Source organism: Notamacropus eugenii, chromosome 1, assembly GCF_028372415.1.
Source record: "Notamacropus eugenii isolate mMacEug1 chromosome 1, mMacEug1.pri_v2, whole genome shotgun sequence".
NCBI classification, from domain to species: domain Eukaryota; kingdom Metazoa; phylum Chordata; class Mammalia; order Diprotodontia; family Macropodidae; genus Notamacropus; species Notamacropus eugenii.
The window spans coordinates 667,545,752-667,560,056 of NC_092872.1; the positions used below are offsets into that span (position 1 = coordinate 667,545,752).

Here is a 14,305-nt window from a genome sequence, read left to right on the forward strand (position 1 = left end):
TTGAGTTCCAAATTCTCTCCCTCTCTCCAGTCCATTGGGAAGGCAAGCAATATGCTATCAACTACACATATGAAGTATTTTATTTCAAATCATATTTCTACATTAGTCATGTTGAACAAAAGGCAAGAAAAATAAAGTGAAAAAAGCCTTCAACATTTAATTTTATAATTTTCTTCATTTCTTTCATTCCATCTATATATAAGCACATTTGTCAGAGCCAGGGCCAAGTCTAGAAACAGTAAGCTAGAGAAAGTGCTGTCCCTGGAAGCAACTGGTCAGGGTTGATGTCCCAGCCTTGACCCTCATTCAGAGATTGAGTTTGAACACTACTTCTTCCTCCCTCCTACACAAACACACACACACACACACACACACGAAATTAATTGCTTTGGAATATTTTGCTTTGGGGGTTAAATTCTTTGCTAACTTCTCTGCACAAATTCTATAGCCCTACATTCCCAAGAACCATTCAGGAAAGTGAGAACCTCTTATCCTAAGATCTCTTCATCCCTTGGCCCTCAAGAAGGTGGCGCTCCTACCTATTCCCAGCACAGTGACTATATTTGGAGACATACTATAATGCCAAGAATCTACTACCTGGCTTGGAAGATGCAGTTATTCTTTCCCGCCTCACTACATCAACATTGTATATCATCATGTACCAGTAAGTATCCAGGAATGTAAGGTTATCCATTAACAACAAGGCTTCTGCCCTAGAACCTATTCCTCTCTTCTCCATCACTGGTCCTAGGAAATTAAGGCTTTAACTTTAGCCCCTCTCAGTAACAGGATTTCATATACTCTGCCTCTTGTCACCACAATAAGACTACAAGAGTACATACTTAATGAACACTCAATGACTCCATTTGGAAGTCTCCCTTCAGAATCCTACTGTTAAATGTATAGGCAAAACTATTTCCATCTTCCATAATCAAAGTACCACCCATCCCAGAACCCAAATATCAAGTGCTGAGCCTCTTAATGACTTGACTTTGTTGTTGTTCAGTAGTTTCAGTCATTACTGAAGAGTTACTCAGTAACTCTTCATGATCTCATTTGGAGTTTTCTTGGCACAGATACTGGAGTGGCTTGCCATTGTCTCCTCCAGCTCATTTCACAGATGAGGAACTGAGGCTAACAGGGTTAAGTGACTTGGCCAGGGTCACACAGCTAGTAAGTGTCAGAGGTTAGATTTGAACTGAGGAAGATAAGTCTTCCTAATTCCAAACTCAAAGACTTGACTACTAAGAAAAGGACTTCAGACACCAGAATGAACTTAGAACAAAGTATGTATTTTACATGCAGAGTATCTTTGGACCCTGCGTCATTCCCTGCTATTATGAGATTAGGCAAAGAAACTAGTACCAAATAAATGTTCACTTAAAGTCTTTAGGTTTAGGTGATCAAATATTTACCAAACCCCAAAGCCTGCCTTCATCTCCTTTCTCTTCTTGGTTTCAGAATTAACTGACTCTACCACCTCAGTTACATAGTGGAGTAGTCACAACCTTTTATCTCCCTGTCACTCATAACTACTCTACCACCATAATCCAGAATGCTGAAATTCATCCTTCTGATCAATTCCCTATACTTTCACTTCTCTCTTCTTCACTCCTCCTAAACTGATTTGCTTTCACCTTAACCTCCAGTCATTTCAGAGTTCCTGTCCCTCATTGTTTCACTCTTGCCCTAGCCTCCCTTTCCTCTCTTCAATGTTGGCCTTATAGTTAATCAGTTCAATTCTACCTTTATCCCCAAGTCCTTTGCTCCTTTGCCCTGCCAACACTTAGACTCCATTCTGCACCCGCTGCTCTGCCTGGTTTCAATTCCATGGAACAAGATGTCCCTCCCAAGTTAAACTAATTACTTTTAATCTCATACCATGTTTCTAAGTCAAACCTTGACTGACAACACCTCTCTCAGTCTTCTCTCCCCCTCTAATTGGAGGCATAGAGTATAGAGTACCAAACTCCTCCCAATACCTTCTTTTATAGAGCATAGAAACTGAACTTTTGGTTTACTTCACTCTGTATTTGCTTCTCTGCCTGGTTTCAACTACATAGAACAAGATACCTTCATACCTGGATACCTCCTGGTTTCCCTTTCCCCTTTCCTGTCTACTTTTGTGTGTAGTCTCCTCCACTAAATGGTAAGTTTAATTTAATTCCATTAAGTTCCTCAAGGGCCAAGACTATCTTTTTTTTTATCAATTGTATCCCCAACACTTAACACAGTGCCTGGCACATAATAAGTGCTTAATAAATGTTTATTGGATTAATTAGACCTTGCCACTATCCTCATTCTCCAGTTGAAAACTGATAATGAAAGTCATACAACAGAGAATAATGATGATAAAAGTCATACAATACAGAAGAACAAGTTTCTCTAAATTTACAAGATCTAATTCTCAGCTGGGCAACTCCCTGCAGCAGAACAATCAATTTATTCTTTGCTGACTAATGCTCACACTCCTAACAATGGCTGTTCCAAAACCTTCTTTCCTCAAGGGCAATATAATACCATGTCTCTAGACCAGAAATTCCTAACTCAGGGTCCACAGACTTCCAACAGTCTTTGGATAAAAGTAGATGTCAGGGGGATCCATGTACTTGGATAAGAGGGATAATCTTATCTTTATTTTCAATGTAAGAATATTTCAGCAGATTGACAAAGGCATAAAAAATTTTCAGAACCCTGCTCTACTTTCTCTCACTTAGACTTTACCAGTCCCTTACTAGGTGCAAATAATTCCAGATCTATATCCTAGTCCCTCCTCTGAGCCCCAGTTCCATGTCACCTATTGCCCATTAGATTTTCTGAATTGATATCCCAAGGGTCTCTCAAACTCAACTTGTCAGAAACAGAACTCATTATCTTGCACCCAAAACTCATGCCCCTTCCAAACTTCTCTATTTCTGTTAAGACTATACTATCCTACTAATCCAACAAGTTTCCAGGTTCCCAACCTTGGTGTCACCCTTGACTTCTCACTCCTTTTCCCCATCATATAGACAAACAATTGTGGAATCTTGTCCTCCATAACATTTGCCCCCTTCTCTCTATTCAAACCACAAAGGCCCTCATCATCTATCTTCCTGGTCTATTTCAACAGACTCCTAAATTTGTCTCCTAATTTAAAATCTCTCCCCTCACCAACCTGTTCTCCAGTCATGCTAAAGTAAATTGACTAAAGAACAGGTCTGACTATATCTGGCTCATTACTACCTCTGAGATCAATTATAAACTCCTTTGTCTGGCATTTAAAAACTTTCACAACCTGGTCCTAATCTACATTTCAGACAGGTAGACAGACAGATACAGATAACTCCTCTTCACAAATTCTACACTCCCTCCAAATTGGTCTAAACACATGGCACTCCATCTCATCTCCATGCCTCGATAATGACTATACCACAATGTACTTCTTTATCACCTGCAACTCTGAGAAACACGAGTGTACCACAAAATTCAGTTCAAGCACCACAGCGTTATACTTAATATCTATAAGTGCTGATATTTTCCACTCAAAATTCCTTTGTATTTATTTTGTATGTATCTTTGACATAATGATATATGTTGATATTTTCTCTCTGATACAGTGTAAACTCTCCAAAGAAAGGAACTATTTAACTTTGGCTTTTGTATCACTGTGCTTTATGGAGCATAACATCATAAGGTACCAAGAGACCTTAGAAGCCAATGAGTCCAACACCCTTCTCATGTTACAGATGAAGAGACTGAAACCTAGAGATAACTGTCTGAGGTAACATCTGAACTCAAAATCTTCCAGATTCTAGTGCCTATTCACTACACCATCCTACATCCAGGCATAGAATAGGGACTTAACGTTTATTGATTGATTAAGACCAAAGAAAGATCCAACATATACTAAAATATTTATAACATCCACTTTTTGAGGAAGCAGAGAAAAGTAAACAAGACATGTTTCCATCTTTTAGAGAATGGTTCACTGTACAATAGAGGAACCTTAAGAAATGACTAATAAGGAGGCAGAGTCAAGATGGAAGAGTAAAGGCCCAGGGACTTGCCAGAGCTCTCCCCCAAACCTCTTCAAGTACCTTTTAAAAATTATTCTAAACAAATCCTAGAGCAACCGAACCCACAAAAAGATGGAGTGAAACAAATTTCCAGCCCAAGATAACTTGGAAGTTTGGCTGGAAAGGTCTGCTGCACCAGGGTGAAAGAGGAGTACAATCTAACATAGCCCATGCCAGAGCAGAACTGGCTCCATCAAACCAGAGCAGGTCTAAGGGTGACTGAATCACTGGCAGCAGTGGTGATTTCCAGACCTCTCAGCCCAAAGACAATCTAGAAGGTCAGTAGGAAGTGTCTGCTGCACCTGGGTGAGAGAGGAGCACAGCCTCAGCCTTGAGAATGACTAAATCAGTAGCAGCAACAGTTATAGCTGCTTCTAGAGCTCTTGGACCACAGAGAGTAAGGGGGTCAAACAACTGGTTACGAGATTACAGGGATCTTGTTGCTAGCACTGAGGCAGGACTCTGTTGCTTTGCTCATACTCACATCCAGGTTGAAGTCCTGGGCCCTGGGCTCACAGAAGAACTAGCAGAGCAGAGCTTGCAGCAGCAATGGAGAGGAAACCTTCCTCATAGTTCCAGGGCAGAAAAGAGTGCTTGTAGTCACTCCCAGACCACAGCACAGGCCAGGGGGGGTCATAAACACCACTCTTTAGATCATATCACCTTGGCAGAACTGAAAACATACAGGTCCCTAGAAGCATCTCTGAAAACAGCTGCACAAAAACCCTGAATCTTGGGACAATGCGTCCTCCACCCTGGAAGCAGAGCCGTACTTTTGAATAATAGGCTGGGGGACATAAGCAAACAATGGAAAAAAACCTCTGACTAGAAAGTTATTATGGAGACAAGGAAGATCAAAATACACACTCTGAAGAAGACAACAAAGTCAAAGCCCCTTAAATTCAAACCCTGCAACAAAAATATGAATTGGTCTCAGGCCATGGAAGAGCTCAAAAAGGATTCTGAAAATCAAGTAAGAGAAGTAGAGGAAGAATTGGGAAGAGAAATGACAGTGATGCAAGTAAATCATGAAAAACAAGTCAACAGCTTTACCAACAGTTGGGTAAAGGAGACACACACACAAAAAAAAACCTGAAGAAAATAACACCTTAAAAAACAGAGTAGGCCAAATGGTAAAAAGAGGCTCAAAAAGTCAATGAAGAAAAGAATGCCTTAAAAAGAAAGGACTAGTAAGAAAGATTTAAAGAAACATGGGAGAAACTATATGAAATGATGCAGAAAGATTAAGTAGAAGCAGGAAAATAATTTCTACAATTATTATTGTTATATAAATGAAAACAATAAAATAAAACCCCAAATTATACAATTATAATAATCAATTTTGTGCCAGGAGAAAAGATGAGAAAATGTACCTCCCTCCCTTCAGTAGAGAGCTGAGAAGGATAACACACTTAGAATGCTGACTACGAGATAAGCCAGAGGTACCAAATTCAAGGCCTAAAACCAAATGCTACTGAAACATTAAGATGTAACTGGGAAATGTTTAACAAAATAAATAAAAATACAGTAAAATGTAGACAATATGTTAATCTGTGGTTTTCTAAGTGAACATGCAGGACACAAGGATTTTGTAGTGAATATGTAGGACACAGTTTTTATTTAAGTTTGACACTACTGCTACAAGTCATGAAAAGTTATCTCAAGTTGTCAACTTTTTTTGTCTTTGTCACAAGAAAAGGCTAGAGAACAGAAGAAATACACTGAAAAATGATTGTGACATTAAAAAAAATCAACAAAACAAAAAAATACTAAGCAGTATCAAATATCTAGACAAGTAATACACAAAATAACTTTTTAAGATCTACAGTCAAGCTATGGAGATGATGATTTAAGTTACAATGGTTTATAAGGAAACTATATTCCACTTGTTCAAGTGAATCAATCAGTAAAAAGCTTTCAGAAATAGATATATCAAATGTCATATACAAAATACAACAAAATCTAGTGAAAAAACTTTTCAAGCTGCAGCATCTCTTTAGTCATGAGTGGCCACAAGAGTATCCTGGAAGATTATGCTTGATTGACTGCTCAAAAAAAAAAAATCTAAGATTTTCTACACTATTATACCAAACTGTATGCTTTTCATTACTGAAAATTAACATTATTAAAAATGAAAAGGAGTATCTTTCTGCTTAAAATGATAACTTTTAAAAAAAGTTCAGCAGTCTACATGTCCTGTAATAATTCTGTTCCTCTAGGAGAGTATGGTCTCACAATTATAACAGTAAATCTGATTTCTGGTACCAGATATTCCACAAGCTGGCTATGTGATGAAGCTATTTACCACCTTGGGCCTCAGTTTCTTCAGCTATATGATGAGAGCATTTGTACTAATGATCCTTTAAGTCCCTCCCAATTCAAAAATTCTATGATTCCAAATGTCCTAAGATTAGAGAGATCCCGCTCTAAATGAGCAACACAGGATTTTTTCTCTTTTATCCTTTATGAAGCAATGAATATAGATTTAGTCAGACAGATATGAATAGAGAAACTGAACATATCCAAGTTTGTAAAATTTAATATGCATGTTTTAAGAAAAATTAAAATGTGTTAAGAATAGAAGTAACAACAAAAGAATAATTCAATTGAACAATTTTGAATACCTGTTCTGCGTCCTCCTTTACAAAAAGTCCAAAAGAAAAATTTAGTCAGAAACATAATCTCCTTAAAGATCACAGAGATATACACAGAAAATGTAGAACAAAATAATAAATTGAGGTCAGATCTATAGATAAGATTCCATGGAATAAAATTCTAGAAGAGATGTCAGCTCATACAAGGTGGGAAATTCTCAAGACTAAAATTCTGAGAAAACAAAGAGAAACAATTTCAAAAGGAGAGAAAAAAGAAATTATATGATTAGATGGATGTGGATGCATAGGGGACTCACAATCAATTCAAGATTTATAAAAGACAAGTACAGAAGATAAAAGCAAAGGCAGATAGAGTATAAATGCAACACTATTTATGATACTGTATATGTCAGAAGTTCTAAAACTGAGAATGCGGTAAGGCTTGGGAATAAAGCTGAGGAAAAAAGTTTGTGTGGATTTTTTTAAACTATAAAAGGGAAAAGAGGAAGAGGATGAAGATGAAATAGGTGGATGGGGCAATGATATAACTGACAGAAGGCAGAGATGCTCAAGTCTTATTACTCTGTTTTCTCTATCAAGAAGAGAGATCTTTAGATTGAAAGAAAAAAAAGCCAGAAAACATGGCAAAAACAATTAAAAACATGATTGCCATGGTAAGTAAGGAAATAGCAAGACCGTATTCAGCTATCCTTGATGAGTTCCAGTGACCAAGCCTAATTAACATCCTCTATTACTGAAAGGACTTGGTGATATGTTTGTTGAGCCAACTTTCAGTAATAGTTATATTCAGCTATATCAGTTCAGTTCAGTTATATCATTGCCCCATCCACCTACTTCATCTTCATCCTCTTCCTCTTTTCCCTTTTATAGTTTAAAAAAACCCACACAAACTTTTTTCCTCAGCTTTATTCCCAAGCCTTACTGCATGAGAAAGGTATCACAAGACTTGAAGACTTGTCATACTTGTACTTGTACTTATCACAGTAGCAAGAGTGCTAAACTTAAACCACAGAACCTGGGTTATAATTTTGTTTGTTTGGCAATTATAACTATCAGTTTCATTTCTGTTTTTGTTGTTCTGTCCACTTACATAGCCAGAGTTCTTGCGTATACTAGTTCTCTATTTTCCTTACTTCCCTTTTCAACAGTTTATAATTCTTCCCACACTTCTCTGAATTCTTCATATCATTGTTTCTTATAGCATCAGTAATATTCCATTACATTTATGTACACAATTTGTTTCACCCTTCCCTAACCAATGGTCATCCTTTTTTTCCACTTCTTTGCTACTGTAAGAGCTCCTACAAACAATTTGGTATATGTTGAACTCTTCTCTATTTTTGACCTCTAAGGGATAAATGCCTAGCAAATGGATCTCTAGGTCAAAGGGCATAGACATTTTTATTACTTTCCAACCTGAGGGTTAGCTCATATATTGGACAGAGAAGTCAGGATACAAAAAGATCGTGGCAACCTAGAACATGAGACAGATTCTACTGAGATCAAATTTAATAGGGATAAAGATAAAGTATTATACCAGTACAAGACAGGGTTAGACATGGTTAAAAAAGACATAGGCGTTTCAGTACACATTAAGCTCAACAAGTCAACAATGCGGTGTGTTTGTCAAGAAATACAACATGATCTTGGCATTAAGAGAGTCCTTAGCTTCCAAAAGTAAGTTCCACTGTACTTGCCCTGGCCAGATGACATTTGTAACATCTGTTCATTTCTTGGCATGATACCTTAGGAAGGATAAGCCTGAGGTTGAACACAGCAGGTGAAGATTAAAGAAACTGGGTATTCTTTAGCCTAAAAAAAGAGGATTTAGGACGTATGCCTTCAAATAATTGAAGAGTTGTACAAAGTGGAAAAGGAAACAGATAAGTTCTGTTCATTTACACAGTACAGAAAAGATAGAATTGGGCACAATATGTGGAGGTGTGAAGAGGTAAGTTCAGGCTTGGCATAAGCAAAATTTTCCTAAAAATCAGCAGTATAATAAAAACAAAATGGGCTGCCTCAGGAAGCAGTGGGCTTCCTTCTCACCAGAAGTCTTGACATATTTTGGGAGGTATGTTTTGGAAGGCATTCAATTTATATATGTGATGCCTGCTGAATTCTCTTCCACTCTGAAATACTTTGTGATTCTACATATGAGTTCTATGAGAATTCAAGTTGCATTGAAGATTTCCCAGAGAAGGTGGAATTAGAGGTTAATCCTTAAGAATGGGTAAATTTTCTATAGATGTAGGGAAAGACAAGAAGAACTATTAATTTCTGGTCCTTGACATAAATTAGCTCATATAAAAATTAAACACATTGAATACACATTCAGAGACTGTTTCCCATGATAATATATTCCTATTTCAGAAAATAATTCAGAAAGAAGCAAGTTTGATCAAACTACATTAACTAATTAAAATAATTCTTAAATTGTGTAGGGATAATAAATGCCTTAATAACTTGAGATTGTATTCTATCTCAAACTTTATAACTATAATCTGAAAATGAGGCTATGAAATTGATTTAGGAACTCATAAAAAAGAGCCACCTGACTAAAAGAAGAAACAAGGAATTTCAAGAGATTCAATTCTCTTTTTAATGAACTACTACAGAAAGAGAAATGCAGCACTTTATGAAAGAGTCTCCACTCCAGGAAGAAGTTCTTCATGCATAGGCATTATTATTACCAATAAGAAGCATAGAAATAATTATGCCCTTTGCCACTCAATGGAATTTGATAGATTGCAGGTACAGTAAGACAATTCAACTTCAGTGTTACATGGGTTCACAATAGCAACATAATGGCTGTAAGCAGCAAATAAAAGAACAGCTTCCTTTGTTCAGTGTAACTAGACTGTGACTTTACTGAAATACTCAGGATGCAGTCACCACAAATAACGCATTTAACTATGAAGGTCAGCATCTACACAATAAACAACAGGGTAGCTAATTTTTATTTAAGTTTTAATTAAAATTTGCGTTAGAACCTTACACAGAAATAAGTAAAGATTATGTCATCTTTCTTGTCAAAACTCTCAAAATCACATATATGTAACCTTTAAATAGTATAAATAAGAACTCAGTCTTCAACAAAAACTTCTAGGAAACCAGGAAAAAATACTGGCATAAATTAGGTTAAGACCAGCATCTAGAACCATTCAAAATGATTAGTGCCAAGTGAACACAGTACCTAAATTTTAAAGCTCAGACCATAAACAAATTAGAGAACAGAGAAGGAAATATAATTCACAACTATAGACAGAGAATACATTCTTTACCCAATAGTAAATAGAGAGGAGGATCGCAAGAAATAAAATGGAAATTTTTGATTACATGAAATTGTAAAAGTTTTGCACAAACAAAATCAATGCAGTTAAAATTGGAATGGAAAGTTAACTGGGGGAAAAATCTGCCACAAATTCCTCTGATAAACGTCTAGCATCACAGATATATACGATACAAACAGATATATGGCAATGACTTAAATATATAAAAATAACTACCATTTGCTTATAGATTAATGATCAAATTATATTAAAAACCAATTCTCAAAATGAAAAATGCAAACTACAAAAATAAGATTTTAATACATATTGTTAATAAGAGAAATATGCAAGTTTTTAAATCTCTATGGTTCTACCTCACACTCATATTAGCACAGATGACTCCACTTTTATTTACCACCTTTTAAGGATGGGAAAGACATAGGCATGTTTGTAGGCGGCAAAGACTCAAACAATAGACAGAAGAAGTTGGAGGTTAATGAGAGTGAAGATGACAGAGAGTACAATCTGTTGAAGAAGACATAATTCAGTAAAGAATTTTTAAACATCTACTTTGTACCAGGCACTGTGCTAAGCTCTGAGGATACAAATAAGAAAAGGACAGTCCCCGCCCTCAAGGAATTTTATGAAGGAAGGCAACTCCCAAAAGGAAGCTGAAAAGGTGGAGGGATACCATGGTGTTGCTTATGCAGAGGTATCTTGTTCCATGTAGTTCAAGCCAAGCACAGCTGCAGAAAAGTGAAGAGTGAGCTAGAAAGTTCAAACTCTCTTCTCCATAAAGGAAAGCTTTACAAGGAGTTTGGTGCTCCAACCTCCACCCCTCCAATCATAGGCAAAAGAAGGTTAAGGGCAATTAGAACAATGTCAATTATCCAATGCTGAGTTAACAGTATGATGATAAGACTTCAAGTGATCTTGGGAGGGAATGTCGTTCCATGAAGTTCAAACCCAGCAAATCTGTAGATATAAAGCGGAGACTGACATGATGGAATGAGACTGCTTGAGTACGTAGAAAGGTTTGTCTTGGCATGGAGAAGGGCCATTTCTTCATGTGAGACAGAGGTGAAGTAGGAGATAAAAAAGGAAGGCATTAGAGTGATGTGGGATGAGAAGTAGGGAGAAACAGCAAGGCACACTGAGTGGAGGGTCATACCAAGAGAGATCAGGGCTCAAATCCTGACTCAAACATACTGCCTATATAACCCTCAATATTTCTGGCAACTCTGGGAGGCTGGTGATCTTGCACAGCCCTCCCTCACTCAAATCAAAGTCAAATGCAAGTCATGTCATCATTTCCCTGATGTCATGGTCCTCTTCGAAAACAAAGGATAAGCACAACAACAAGACCATAAATTACAGCAGGAAACTGACAGATGCTGATCCCTTCCCTTTCCCCCTATCTACCTCAAAAGGCTAATGTGAAGATCAAATGAAATAATACAGGTATGGCACTCTGTAAATGTTAAAGCACTTTCATTTGCGGCTTTTATTATCTACTCAAACACCCAACTATTTACCATTCCCAACACCTAAAGCAAATGACCTTTCCTCTGTTTTATAGAACATTAAGACCATCAGAACTAAACTCCACCAATGCTCCAATTTCACTCCTCAAAACAACACCTATTAAATCTCTTCTCATACTCTTCTCCCACTTATTAAGGTTAAGCCTTCTACTTATGTTCTTTTTTTAAAAAAATTATTATTAATTCTTTAAGATGAAATTATTTTAAATGAAGACATACCTTCTCTTCATCTTACTTCCCCACCCCTCAATGAGAAAGCAAGAACAAAATCCCAGTTATAAACATTTTTGCAGACCAGCAAAATAAATTCCTACACTGGCAGTGTCCAAAAATAAAATACTTCTCAATATTCAATAAGTCTATCACTTGTCTATAAGAAGATGGGTAGCAAGTTTCATCATCATATATCCTCTGAAATCATTCCAACTGTGCTCCTCATCCACAAATACCTCTCAGTCATCTTTAATCTGTCACTCAGGCTCCTTCTATTGTTGCTGTCCAGTCATTTTTAGTCATGTTTCACTCTCTGTGACCTCACTGGAGTTTTCTTAGCAAAGAGATTGGAGTGGTTAACCTTTTCCTGTTCCAGTTCTTTTTACAAATGAGATAGCTGAGGCAAATTAGGGTTTAGTGACTTGCCCAGGATCACATAGCTAGTTAGTGTCTTGAGACTAGATTTGAATTCAGGTCTTCCTGGGATCCTGGGATTCTTCTGATCAGTCTACAAATACATAAATGGATCCACCAATCCTACAAGTCTTCCCCTGGCTCTTCCAACCCATTCAATCATCACATCTTTCTTTTCCTTCACTGCAAAATTCCTTGAAGACTCTACTTTATCATGTTTAGCACAGTATCTAGCACATAATAGGCACTTATTAAATCTGGTTTCCTTCCTTTCTTCCTCTTGCAATCTCACTTTGAACCACCCTACTTTTTTCCCCATTTCTCATTCACCTTGACATTTCTACAGCATTTGAAACTACTAGTAAATAATGAATATTCTCTCCTCCCTCAGCTTCAGAGAAATAATTCTATCTCAACTCTTCTCTTACCTTTCTAATCATTCTATGTCTCCAAGGAATGTCTAGTTCATTACCTACATTCAAACACCTTCAAAGGGTGGAAGTCAAGACCTTCTTCCTCTTACTAAGAAATAAACAAAAACAAAACCCATTACAAACAAAGCAAAACAGTCTCTCACATTTAGCATCATCTAAAAAATTATTTTTTCATTCTGTACTGTCATACACTCCTTATCAGGACAGAAGCAGTAAATTTCATGATGAGTCCTCTAGAATCACGCATGATTGATCATTACGTTGATCAGAGTTTCAAAGTCATTTGTCTTTATTAAATTGTTGTCACTGTATAAATTGTTCTTCTGGCTCTGCTCACTCCATTCTGGATGAATTAATACAAGTATTCTCAAGTTTCTCTGAAATTACTGCTTCATCAATTTCATGCAGCACAATAGGATTCCATCACATTTACATATCATAACTATTCATCTAATCCCTAACTGGCACTCCCTCAGTTTCCACCTCTTTGCCATTGCAAAATTGCTTAGGACTTATTTCTCCCTTAATTGATCTTCCCTTTCATTTTCCTTTCTCTCTTCTCTCCTTTCCTTCCTGTTCCCCTATTAAGTAAAATGTATTTCTGTATATACTATCTGAACAATTCAGAGAAATCTGGGAAGACTTCTATGAAGTGATATACAAGTAAAGAGGCGTAGCTAGGTGGTGCAGTGGATAGAGCACCAGTGCAGGAATCAGGAGGACCTGAGTTCATCTCACCTCCGACACTTGACGCTCACTAGCTGTGTGACCTTGGGCAAGTCACTCAACTCCAACTGCCTCATCCTGGGTCATCTCCAATCATCCTGATAAATATCTGGTCACTGGATTCAGATGGCTCTGGAGGAGAAGTGAGGCTAGTGACCTGCACAGCCCTCCCTCACTTAAAACAAAGTCAAGTACAAGTCATGTCATCATTTCTCTGATGGCATGGTCTTTTTTTTTTTTAGCAACGAAGGATCAACACACATTCTTTGCAACATAACAGGTCTAAAACCATTTTACCATTTTATTAGACTCCTTTTTTTTTTGTATATGGAGAATGAATCTGCCTGTATTTTTATTTTTTTATGTATCACGGATGAAGTTTTTGAGTGTTTTGTCCCTAGCTCCATTTTTACAATAAGCTCTTGTGATTTTTGCTTGATTTTGCTGTCAATCATTCATTTGAGTCTGACTTTTCATGACCATAGATCATAGCATGCAATGCTGTCCATAGGGTTTTCTTGGCAAAGATACTGGACTGATTTGCCATTTCCTTCTCCAACTCATTTATGGATGAGGAAACTGAGACAAACAGAGTTAAATGACTTGCCCAGGGTCATTGTCTGTAAATGTCTGAGGTGGAATTTGAACTCATATCTTTCTGTCTCTGGGCTTAGTGCTGTACCCACTGAATCACCTACTGCCTGGATTTGAGTACTGTAGTGTTTTTTGGGATTACATAGGTCTTGTTATAGCAGAACTGACTCTATTTGAATGTACTTTGAATTTTCATTCTGGTCAAACACCTTTATTTTCACTAACCTTTGGTTACCTTTGTGTTTGACATATTTATAAACATCATTCTAAGGAGTCCACAGGTTTCACCAGATTACCAAAGGTTTTCACAATGCAGAAAAGGTTAACAACTTTATTCTAGAACTCTTATGTCATTTCCAATTCTTTCTGTTAGAGCTTGCATTTAATTTGTAACATTATTTTTTAGATCTCTACTTAATTTTTTCCCAGGAATTC

At 37.0% G+C, this 14,305-nt stretch overlaps 1 protein-coding gene across 1 annotated transcript in view; it reads right to left on the bottom strand.

Moving 5' to 3' along the window:
• The window catches only part of MTA3 (metastasis associated 1 family member 3), a 208,647-nt gene that overhangs the window by 151,106 nt on the left and 43,236 nt on the right, over window positions 1-14,305 (bottom strand). The window lies entirely within an intron of this gene.